Source organism: Miscanthus floridulus, chromosome 11, assembly GCF_019320115.1.
Source record: "Miscanthus floridulus cultivar M001 chromosome 11, ASM1932011v1, whole genome shotgun sequence".
In the NCBI taxonomy this organism is placed as follows: Eukaryota; Viridiplantae; Streptophyta; class Magnoliopsida; order Poales; family Poaceae; genus Miscanthus; species Miscanthus floridulus.
Genome location: NC_089590.1, coordinates 6,929,899 through 6,942,112, shown reverse-complemented (window position 1 = coordinate 6,942,112; position 12,214 = coordinate 6,929,899). Strand labels below are relative to the sequence as shown.

Genomic DNA, 12,214 nt, shown 5'->3' with positions numbered 1-12,214 from the left:
TATTATAACACACTAAGTATACATAACACACTAGATATATACATATAACGCAGCAGACGAAGCACCAGATATATACATATAATAACATAGCAGATAATTGTAATGCACCACGTACACGTACATATGGTATACTGCCTCAAGTTACAAAGCACACCCTATACATTACAAATAGACCATCTGTAATTGCAAGTTTGAATTCATGAATCAAGTCTATATCTAGCAATCACCACACAAACAAGAGATGTCACTTGTAAAGAAACTAACTACTATGCAAGTGCAAGCAATCATATGAATTTGCACATTTCAAATGCAACAACCAAGTTCATAAGCTTACTCCCCTTACTTGTGTGCTCTTTTCAAATTTTGATCCCTCTCTTTTCTTGTGTCCAATTTCTCCACCAAACTTTTATCTTCGTGTATATCTTCTCCGGCCCTACAAGAAATCTGGGCTTCTATGACATTACCAGATGACAGAGCACTTGTTTGTCATAAACAGAGGCTGCTTATGGTGACTGTTCATAGGATGACAACTGTTTCCATAAAGGATGGCACCATCTTGATGTAGGGTTGGAGGAGACATCACTTGTAATCTTGCAAGACACCACTTTGATGAAGATAATCACTTTATAGTTGAGGATCAATCTTGTACTCTTCTTGGATTTTTATGAGTTTCCTTCTCATATGGCTTGAACATATTGACTCACATAAGCACTTAACTCGATTTGAACCTTCTCCAGGCTTCTTCACACACACCCTTAAGCGGTTACTTTGTTGAAGTTGAGTTAAACACTTGTATAGCTCATCAATTTGTTCAAACACTAGGTTGACTTTCTCATGAACAAGATATATATACTACCACTAGAAACAAACAATCATAGGAACAATAGTGATAGTATATGAACTTTTTCAAACTCATTTGGTTTTCAATGAAGGACCTTGTTTAACTACTTGTATGTCTATATGCACTAACCAAATACTAGTTAGGGATGAATGCACACACGCAACCAATTTTACCTTTGCTTTGGTCGAAGGAGAGGCATGTCACATATGATGGTGCATTGAACTCATGTTGGAGAAGTCTAAGATGTTCAATTCATTTCTCAACTTGCAAAATCTAGCTTCATCAAGTGGATTGGCGAATATGTCAGCTAGTTGATCTTCGGTGCCCACATTTTCAATTGTGATATCTCCTTTGGCTTGATGATATCTCTAACGAAATGGTGACGGATATCAATATGCTTTGTTCTTGAATGTTGAACTGGGTTGGTCCTGCGACCACTAGGGGCTCGGCCAACCCCCTAAATGATAGGTGGACCCCCTCCTCTAGTGTGGGGCCTCTTGCCTTCATCTTATGTTTTTACATGCTGAAGTTTTGACATGTTGGCACAACGGTTTGGTCACTTGTGGGCAATCCAATCCATGTGAGTTTATTCTAGGTATCGTTATTTATATTTTACCATAGGGAAATAATGGAGTAAAGATTTATTAAATAACAAAGGAGTATTTACTAATAAACCAACACAACTAGAGCAGGGGTAATGATAGGAATTATGTAGAATGACACAAAGGGGATAAATCTATAAAGATAATATAAACTAGTTAACTCAGGAGATCAACGGGTGAGGTAGATTCCTATGATATTCTTATTATAGGGTCAAAGTGTATATATACCCGACTATAGCTAAGACTCACTCTACTCTTGTGTACTTTGGGACGCCGCTAGACGGTAGAGCATCACAAAAGATAACTCTACTGACGCGACTACTGTCTTACAATTTAAGAAACTCACAACCAGGGAACAAGGTGCACTCACAAGCAGAGCATCGTATAAGCACCATGGTTACACGAGGCTCAGCTACTTAGCCCAATTGATAAACTAGCAGGCTAAGCACTCTATGAACCCGCATACAAAAGTAAAGATAACCTTAACTGAGCAAGATATGTATTCAAAGTAAGTATAGCCATGTAGATAAGAATGATATAATAATAACAAAGTATCATAAGATAAATAAGTGAAGATACAATGGCTTTACCGAGCCTCCGAGACTGGATCCGGAACATTAGCATGAGCCCAACTCGACCCTCACTCCTGAGCTACTAATTTACTACATTGGAGAGCTCTAGATCTAATCCTACTAGTACACTAGTACACTCGCACCTTTCACAACCTGCGTCGTAATCCACATCGCAGTCCAATTTTAGCCTCGGCAGTAAGCTATCGACAGTGATGGTCATAGCCTTCACCATCGGCATCTAGGACCGACTGCGGTGTACACTAACACCGCCGATTGGCTTATGATCCGTTCATGATTAGATCCTTACTTCAGTTGCATTGGAGCATGACCCAGATGTGGATGTATACTAACACCGCTGCATTGGCAAATGATCTGACTGTTTCGAGGCTATCAAAGCTGTCGTGTGGGCACATCAACCACATGTGTAGTGGTCACCAGCACCATTGCTGTGTACTTCAACCCGACTGTCAATGATGCGAGTTCACTGTCGGTTCGACAACCGAGACGCCTGTGTAGAGGTTAACACCACCGTCGCTTCAGCGTATGATCCGCCAGTGCAAAGGTCATGGTCACCATTGTCTTACATGATGATACGCCTTTGATGATCATTTAGTCGGTGTTGGGTTACTAAAGGATTCGGCGGTGATATACTTTTCATCCCTACCACATCATACGTATAGCGGCGGTGACAGAATTTCATCTGGTTTCACAATAGTAACTAATTCAGCTGGGTGTTGACGTTAGTTAACAACCATTATAAACCATCAATATAACATGTATAAGGGCATAAATATGATCACCAACAAAGGTCTAGGAGTTTAAACTAACAAATTCCATGAATTTTAGTGAATCTGTATTTTCTGCAGGGTTTATCCAGAAAACCATTAAGGTTGACCTAGATGTCAGACTTAATCACGCTTATCCACAGTGAAAACAACCCTAGAAGGTTCTAGAAGACTCGAGAGGACACCACACCAAAGCAGAGGGCAAGGCGTCGCCAGGTGGGGCTGGTCGGCCCCTAGGGCCCACTTGTCAGCCTGCCGTTGCTATATCGGTTCTCCACCACCTCCTAGATTGCATCTATATTGTTTATTCAAGTCGGTTTGATCCGAGGGCTTAGGATTGACGCTCCAGCCTATATATACCAGCCCCTGCCACCCCCTAAGGCATCAAACCCTGAGAAGTCTTTTGAGAAGACAGAAACCTTAATCATCCTCAGAGCTCCACCATATTCTAGGGCATAGCTAGTTAGGCTAGGTCTAGAGGGAGGCAAGCAGGCTTTGCTTGGATTCCTGATCGTGCCAGGAGCGTTGTTTGGTATAATCTTTGTACCCCTCTCTCTTTTGTATCTCTCATTACTTTTATATATTTGCTACAATTGTTATGACATTATTATTCATATCGTTTATGTTCCTAGTTATCATGTTCATCGTCTACTTTGATTATATGCTTAGTATAGTTGGATTATCAACATATTCACGCATAAGTTCATATAGCTCTCGTCCTAGTGTACATGGGGTGAGTGGTCGACATTGTGTAAGCGTGGTGCTTATACGTTGTTTACTTGCGGATACACCCTATATTCTGGGTCATGTGGTAAATCGTGGATGTGACACTCCCATTGAGTCCTTTATAGTCCACTCCCTGAATATAGGTATACAAGTAGGATCTAGTTACGAAGGAAGACAAGCTCTGTTCTTAATCTTCCTTAGTAATATCCCTCATGTGTAGATATGAAGATGATCTTAGCCATGACTACTAAGTGTAATTACACTAATCAATATATGCTTTGACTTGTAATTAAGAATGACTTAGGACTTATCCCTCTAATATTCTACTTGACCATTCTAATGCCATAGAAAGAAGTACTCTGAGTGATCAATGATTAGTTATTATGCACCATTCATATACATTTACCTCTTGACTTACCCCTATTATGAGTAGAATATTGGTTATAGTTTACGTCCCCATCAATAGCATAAGTTATCAATACATATCCTTGTTAGACCTTCCCTGTGGTAAAAATTGTGCGCTTGCAGATACCTTTCATTCATATATATATTTTCTTTCTAGTCACATAAAATAATAAAGAACTACTTAGTGTTATTCTAGTAGTATTGCTAAGTAGTACCAACAAGCATCTCTAGCATCATCACTAGGGATGACAACCTGGTAAAGTAAGGTTAAGAGATGTAGACATACATTAGGTGGCAACTAAAACAAGTGACAAGTTAATAAATACCAACAAGCATTTCTGGCTGAATTTGAAGCTATGGCTGACAAGACACTCCGCGAAATCTCTGCTCCAACTACAGCCAATATCCGCATTGGACCAATAGTCAATGTTGGAGACAATGGTTTTGAGCTCAAACCAGCTCTTATCAACATGGTGCAAGCAAGCCAGTTTTGTGGGAAGCTACATGAAGATGCAAATGCACATCTCCAACATTTCCTTGAGATCTACAGCACTTTCACCATCAAAGGAGTGACCAAAGATGCCATACTACTTCACCTCTTCCCATTCTCACTCTTGGGGAAGGCGAAGCATTGGTTCTATGCCAACAACGCTAGAAACACTACATGGGATAATTGCTCCACTGTCTTCCTAGCCAAGTTCTTTCCCATGGGCAACACCAATGCTCTGCGTGGGAGAATTTCAAGTTTCCAATGGCAACATGATGAATCTATCCCTGAAGCGTGGGAACTCTTCCAAGACTACATTGCAGAATGTCCTCATCATGGGATGGAGAATTGGCTACTTATGCAGACTTTCTACCTCGGGTTGACCAATAGTACCCATGAGACTATGGATGCTGCTGCTAGAGGTGCATTCCTATCACTCACCATGCCAGCTACAATAGCTCTTGTGGAGAAGATGGCCTCCAACCATGGTTGGAATGAAGAACGTCCGTAGACCCGCAAGAGAGGTGGAGGTATGCATCAACTTAAGGAGGTAGACATGCTGTTTACCAAGATGGACCTACTAATGAAGAAGCTTGAAGATCAAGCCAATGAGAAGCAAGAAGTCATACACATTCATGATTCCCGCATGACATGTGAAGAGTGTGGAAACACTAGGCATTTAGGGAATAGCTGCCCTGAAATTCATGAGGATGTGAACTTCATTAACAATAACTACTTTCATCCTCAACAGAATCAAAGATGGAATCAACAATAGAGGCCGAACTACCAAGGTAACCCTCAAGGTAATAATTTCAATAATTTCAATCAACCACCGTTGAGAGAATTGATTTCTAGCCAAGCTAAAATAATGGAGGGTTTATCTAGAAAACTAGCTTCCAATGATAAAATCTTAGAAAATATAAATAATAGAATGGATAACCTCTCCTCTGTCATTAAGAACCAGCATAACTTTAATAAAATGATAGAATCACAAATAGCTCAGGTGCTGCTACTGTTCCTCCGACCGATAAAGGTAAGATTCTGGGGCAACTAGAAGATGTAGAAACTGCAAATCTTGTCAATATTCATAATGCAGCATACTACTATATACAATCATCAATGGGAAGGTGGATAGATTATACCTTGCCTGAAAAGAAGAGCAATCCAGAAAGACCTGTCATTCCCATCGCCATTGGATCTCATATTTTTCAAGAAGCTATCTATGACTTCAGAGCAAGTGTCAATATTATCACTAGTAGAGAACAGACCTTTGATCCTCGGCCAAAATGGGCTCTAGTCCCGGAATTTTTTGCCCCCGGGACTAGAAATACCTTTAGTCCCGGTTGGAGCTCCAACCGGGACTAAAGGTCCATGCCCAATGGCTACTGCGCAAGACAGAGGTGGCAGGGACCTTTAGTCCCGGTTGGAGCCACCAACCGGGACTAAAGGTATACTTTTACTCCCGGTTGGTGGCTCCAACCGGGAGTAAATGTCTACTCCCGGGCCGTGGCTGCGCCCAGGGTTGGAAAGTTACCTTTAGTCCCGGTTGGATCCACCAACCAGGACTAAATGTTCTCCCTTTATAAATTGGCCGTCTCCTCTTCCTCCCCGAGCCCGAGCTCAGCACATTTTGAAGCTCACTGCAGTAGTGTTCTTGCTTCCTCCCTCCCTCTATTGTTCCTCCATCCATTCTTTGATTCCTTCGTCGATTTCTTCGATTCCTTCGTCGATTCTTCAGTTGTAAAGGTTACCAATCTCATACTCTCATTTTTCACCATTTTCTTATGCCATTTTGTTCACTATATATATTTATGGTTCTTTATTGTGGTTTTTTTCATTTGTAAGCAATTTGAGCTCAAAATCACTTCAAGCTTGCATATTTACATGAAAAAAGGTTAAAGTATATATAAATATAAACTTAGAAAATAGTTAGAAAATTATAGCAAATCCGTACTAGTTGAACTTGTGGACCGTGTTCAGCTCGGCAAGCATGTTCTCTGTTGAGCGGTAACGGACATCAAGGAGGAGCTTTGATTCTATGAGGGAGAGCGACAATAGTCGTGGGAGACCGTGTTCCCTTCCTCGTAGAATCAGAGCTCTTCCTTGACCAAGTACGGTGCCGTCCGGTGGAGAAATGCTCGCCGAGATGATCACGTAAGCAAGTTCAACTAGTACGGATGGTTATTTATTCACATGTCCTGATATCGTCGCAGTAGTCTGTCAATCACCGTACTTTTTATTTTAACTTTTTATGAAATGAAAAACTTAGAAAATAGTTAGAAAATTATAGAAAATCCATACTAGTTGAACTAGCGGACGGTGTTCATATCGGCGAGCATGTTCTCTGCCGAACGGTAACGAACGTCAAGGAGGAGCTTTGATTCTACGAGGGAGAGCGACAACGGTCGTGGAAGACCGTGTTCTCTTCCTCGTAGAATCAGAGCTCTTCCTTGACCAAGTACGGTGCCGTCCGGTGGAGAAATGCTCGCCGAGATGATCACATAAGCAAGTTCAACTAGTACGGATGGTTATTTATTTACACGTCCCGATATCGTCGCAGTAGTCTGTTATGTGTGTACACTCTCATTCTTCTGTTAATTTGCAAAAATATCATGTGAATTACTTACCTGCCACAGTAAAAGACGAGAACACAATGACCATTAAAAATATCATTGTTTAGAGATCTAGATAATTTTATAGTTTCTTAATTTTATTTGTTTATAAAAGGAGAAATTTATAGTGTATTAAAAAATGAGTATAGAGAGTAGATGGCAACTGCTTCCGGGTCCTCGGCCTCTCATGGGTTTCCAAAGCGACTTAGGCCAGGCCTTCCTCTCATTCCATGCGGCAAGTGTCGTGATGAGACGAAGATTGTTTTGGAGTACCGAGTGAAGAAGGAGGGTCCCAACAAGGATCATATCTTCTACAAGTGTCCGGATCGCAATGTGAGTTATTTTATCGTATTTAATGATTATGGTTAGTTTATACCTATTTTCATGATGGTTGTGATTAAAGTTCTAATTTTTTGTTTTAATTTCAGTGGGATGGCAGTGGACGATGTTCAGGCTTCTACTGGGAGGAAGAGTATGTTGAACTTGTGCAAAAATATCTTGCACAATAGGCAGATACGGCGGCTAATGAGGCAGTGATCCAGCCAAAGAAGCCCAAAGATGTTGCATAATTGGGGGATCTGTCTGTTTTAGTTGAGATTGGTCGCGAAATCCTTATGCTCCTGAAATGTATTTTAGCTTTAGTTCTTTTAGTGGTAGTTGAGATTGTCTACATTGTAGCGATGCTTTCATAAATTTGTATCTTTTGTGGTGGCACACATGTTGTATAAATAATTAATTATGATCTAGGTTTTAATATGATATTTATGTCATGTAATGCAGATGAGCCGTCATTGGATGTATAATGCTGATCGCCGCTCCCAAGAGTTCATTGACGGCATGCATTCTTTGTTATGTGCGGCCGAGGCAAACAAACGCGACGGTTTCATGTGCTGTCCATGTGCCATATGTAAGAATATGGTGGAATATCCTTGCTCAAGGACTCTTCATTCACACTTGTTCAAGTCGGGTTTCATGCCAAACTATATTTGTTGGACAAAGCACGGAGAAACCGGTGTTGTAATGGAAGAAGGTGAAGAAGAACAATGGGATGACAATGATATTATTCCTGATGGTGCATGCTTCAATGATACTACAATGGGAGAAGCTGAAGAAGAGGTAGCCGCAGAAGATGAGCCGGCTGATGATCTTTGTCAGGTCATTCGTGACGCACAAAGAGAATGTGAAAGTGAAAAGGAGAAGATCAAGTTCGAGCGGATGCTAGAAGATCACAAGAAATTGTTGTACCCAACTTGTGATGCAGGGCAGAAAAAGTTGGGAACCACACTAGAATTGCTGCAATGGAAGGCAAAGAATGGTGTATCTAACAAGGGATTTGGAGAGTTACTAAAAATCCAAAAGAAGATGCTTCCGAAGTACAATGAATTACCCGCCACTACCTACGAAGCAAAACAAGTTGTCTGTCCTATGGGGCTAGAAATAGAGAAGATACATGCATGTCCTAATGACTGCATCCTGTACCATGGCAAAGAGTACGAGAAATTGGATGCATGCCCGGTATGCCATGCGTCACGGTATAAGATCAGGCGAGATGACCCTGGTGATGTTGAGGGCGAACGTCCACGTAAGAAAATCCCTGCCAAGGTTATGTGGTATGCTCCTATAATACCACACTTGAAACATCTGTTCAGAAACAAAGAACATGCAAAATTGTTACGATGGCACAAAGAAGACCGTAAGGTAGACAATATGTTGAGACACCCTACTGATGGGTCCCAGTGGAGAGCAATCGACAGAGAATTCCCGGAGTTTGCAAATGACACAAGAAACTTAAGGTTTGCTTTAAGTACAGATGGTATCAATCCTTTTGGAGAGCAGAACAGTAGTCATAGCACTTGGCCTATTACTCTAAGTATCTACAACATTCCTCCTTGGTTATGCATGAAGCGGAAGTTCATTATGATGCCTGTGCTCATCCAAGGCCCGAAGCAACCTGGCAATGACATCGATGTGTACCTGAGACCACTTATTGACGAACTTCTCATTTTGTGGAATAAAGAAGGTGTACGTATGTGGGATGAGTACAAACAGGAACACTTTGATCTGCGAGCATTGTTGTTCGTAACAATCAATGATTGGCCTGCTCTAAGTAATCTTTCAGGACAGTCAAACAAGGGATATAATGCATGCACACACTACTTCGGTGATATTAGAGGTGTATTCTTGAAAAAATGTCGAAAGGTCATGTACCTTGGCCATCATCGATTTCTTCCTGTAAATCACCCCGTAAGAAAGAAAGGCAAGCATTTTAAAGGGAAGGCAGACCACCTGACCAAGCCTCGCAACTGAACCGGTGAGGATGTACTCGATATGGTCAATGATGTGAAAGTCATCTTTGGAAAAGGACATGGAAGCCAACCTATTCCGAAAGACGCTAACTGGTCACGCACCCATGTGGAAGAAGAAGTCCATATTTTGGGACCTACCCTATTGGCAAGTCCTGGAGGTCCGTAGCTCGATCGATGTGATGCACCTGACGAAGAATCTTTATGTGAACCTGCTAGGCTTTATGGGTGTGTATGGAAAGCCTAAGGACACATTTGAAGCACGACAGGACCTGCGTTGTTTGAGAGAAAGAGACAACCTGCATCCAGAGAAGACAGATGATGGACGCCATTACTTACGTCCTGCTAGCTACACTCTAAGCAAAGAGGAGAAGGAAATCATGTTTGAATGCTTAAACAACATCAAGGTACCATCTGGATTCTCCTCGAATATAAAGGGTATTATAAATGTGCCAGAGAAGAAATTCTATAACTTAAAGTCCCATGACTGTCACGTTCTCATGACGCAATTACTTCCAGTTGCATTAAGAGGAATTCTACCTCCAAATGTACGTCTAGCCACCATGAAGCTATGTGCATTCCTCAATGCAATTTCTCAGAAGGCAATTGATCCAACTGATCTAGCTAAACTACAGAATGATGTGGTTCAATGTCTCATCAGCTTTGAGTTGGTGTTCCCTCATTCCTTCTTTGATATTATGACACACCTCCTAGTTCACCTAGTCAAGGAGATTTTCACTCTTGGTCCTATGTTCCTACACAATATGTTCCCCTTAGAGAGATTCATGGGAGTCCTGAAGAAATATGTTCACAACCGTGCTCGCCCAGAAGGAAGCATCGCCAAGGGCTATGGAACAGAAGAGGTCATTGAGTTCTGTGTTGACTTTATTCCCGACCTTGACTCGATTGGTGTTCCTGAATCGAGACATGAGGGGAGACTAAGCGGAAAGGGGACACTAGGGAGGAAAACATATATTGGTACGGATGATGATTATTTCAATAAAGCGCACTACACAGTTCTATAGAACTCCTCTTTGGTAGATCCGTATATTGAGACACACAAGGATCTCTTACGATCCGAGTTTCCAGGGAAGACTGAAGCTTGGATTACGCATAAGCACATGGAAACTTTCGGCGGTTGGTTGCGAAAAAAATGTCAAGGTGATGAGAGCATCCATGAGCAACTGTATTTATTGGCTATGCAACCATCATGGCATATCGTCACATACAAAGGGTACGAGATAAATGGGAACATATTCTACACAGTAGCCCAAGATAAAAGGAGTACCAACCAAAACAGTGGTGTCCGCATAGATGCCACAGACCCGAATGGGAATAAGCAGACATATTATGGACGCATAGATGAAATATGGGAACTAGAATATGCACCTACTTTGAAGATCCCATTGTTCAAGTGCCAATGGGTCAAGGTGACCGGAGGCGGGGTAATAGTAGACAACGAGTATGGAATGACAACAGTAGACCTTAGTAATATTGGGTACAAAGACGAACCATTCGTCCTTGCCAAGGATGTGAATCAGGTGTTCTATGTCAATGATATGTCTACCAAACCAAAAAGAGGGAAAAACGATAATGACTCAACCAAAGAGCCAAAGCGCCACATAGTTCTTTCAGGAAAAGAGTCATTGTGGGAATTGAGGACAAGTCGGACATGTCAGAAGAATATGAAAAGGATGACCGAATTCCACCCTTCAAAGTGAACAAAGACCCTAGCATCTTGGTAAATGATGAGGACACTCCATGGTTACGAAGCGATCATAACCAAGGGACATACGTAAAGAAGAAGTTCACTGCTGTGCCCACTTGATGATATAGTGATTTAATATAGTGTGTGTTTGAGATATTATGTAATAATTGTGAATTCAGATGTTTATTATGTCATGTTTCAAATTAAATCAATGTTTGATTTGGTGGGATTTCTCTCTCAAAAAGGTAAATTAGGATACTGAGTGATGAAAAATTAAAATATTAACGTTAAAATGATGTGAAAACAAATTTCCTGTCCAAAACCAATAGTTTTAATAATTTTAATTAAACACTACATTTTTGCATTAACGAAATAATAAATATTAGTTACATTATGTTTTATAATTCTAACAAAAAATAAAAAAAGTTAGGTTATAGATTTTGCCTATGTGCAATAAACAAAAAGAAAATTCATATTTTTAACAAAATAATTTTATGCCTTTTATTTAATTTACTATGTATTTAACAAAAACTATTGCATTTCTATTGTATTTAACAAGACTATTGCTTAAAACAGGCGGGAAACGAAACTGCAGGCCACCTTTACACCCGGGTGGGAAGCCCACCCGGGAGTAAAGGTGGGCTGCAGTTTCGTGGCCCGCCAAAAAAAATCCTTTACTCCCGGTGCGTGTTACCAACCGGGAGTAAAGGTATACCTTTACTCCCGATTGGTAACACGCACCGGGAGTAAAGGTACCTTTACTCCCGGTTGGTAATACGCACCGGGAGTAAAGGGTTTTTACTCCCGGTTGGTGGGTGGCACCGGGAGTAATTCTCTCTGATATATAACCTCCAGCGCCTGGCGCAGATCGATCCGCTCGTCTTCTTCCTCGTCGAACACCGCCGCCCTCTTCTTCCTCGTGCCGCGTCCGTTCACCTTCCGTGACACCGGCGCCGCCCTCTTCTTCCTCGTGCGGCCTCCACCGCGCGCGCCCATGCCCCTCCATCGCGCCCTCCTCTGCGCCTGAGGCCCTCCACCGCGCCCGTGGCCCCATCGCGCCCGAGGCCCTCCACTGCCGAGCTCGAGGTGATATGTTCATCGATCTCTTTGTACATTCGCCCGAGCCCTCCACTGCCGAGTTATAGATCACGTCGAAAACTACAACTTTGGTGT

The 12,214-nt window shown here is 41.7% G+C and overlaps 1 non-coding gene across 1 annotated transcript; it reads right to left on the bottom strand.

Annotated features, from left to right (window-relative positions):
* Positions 1 to 4,651: 4,651 nt before the first annotated feature.
* On the bottom strand, positions 4,652 to 4,760 carry LOC136494996 (small nucleolar RNA R71). Its single transcript, XR_010768788.1, has one exon. It is a non-coding gene; the product is annotated as a small nucleolar RNA R71 (small nucleolar RNA).
* Between the last annotated feature and the right edge of the window lie 7,454 nt (positions 4,761 to 12,214).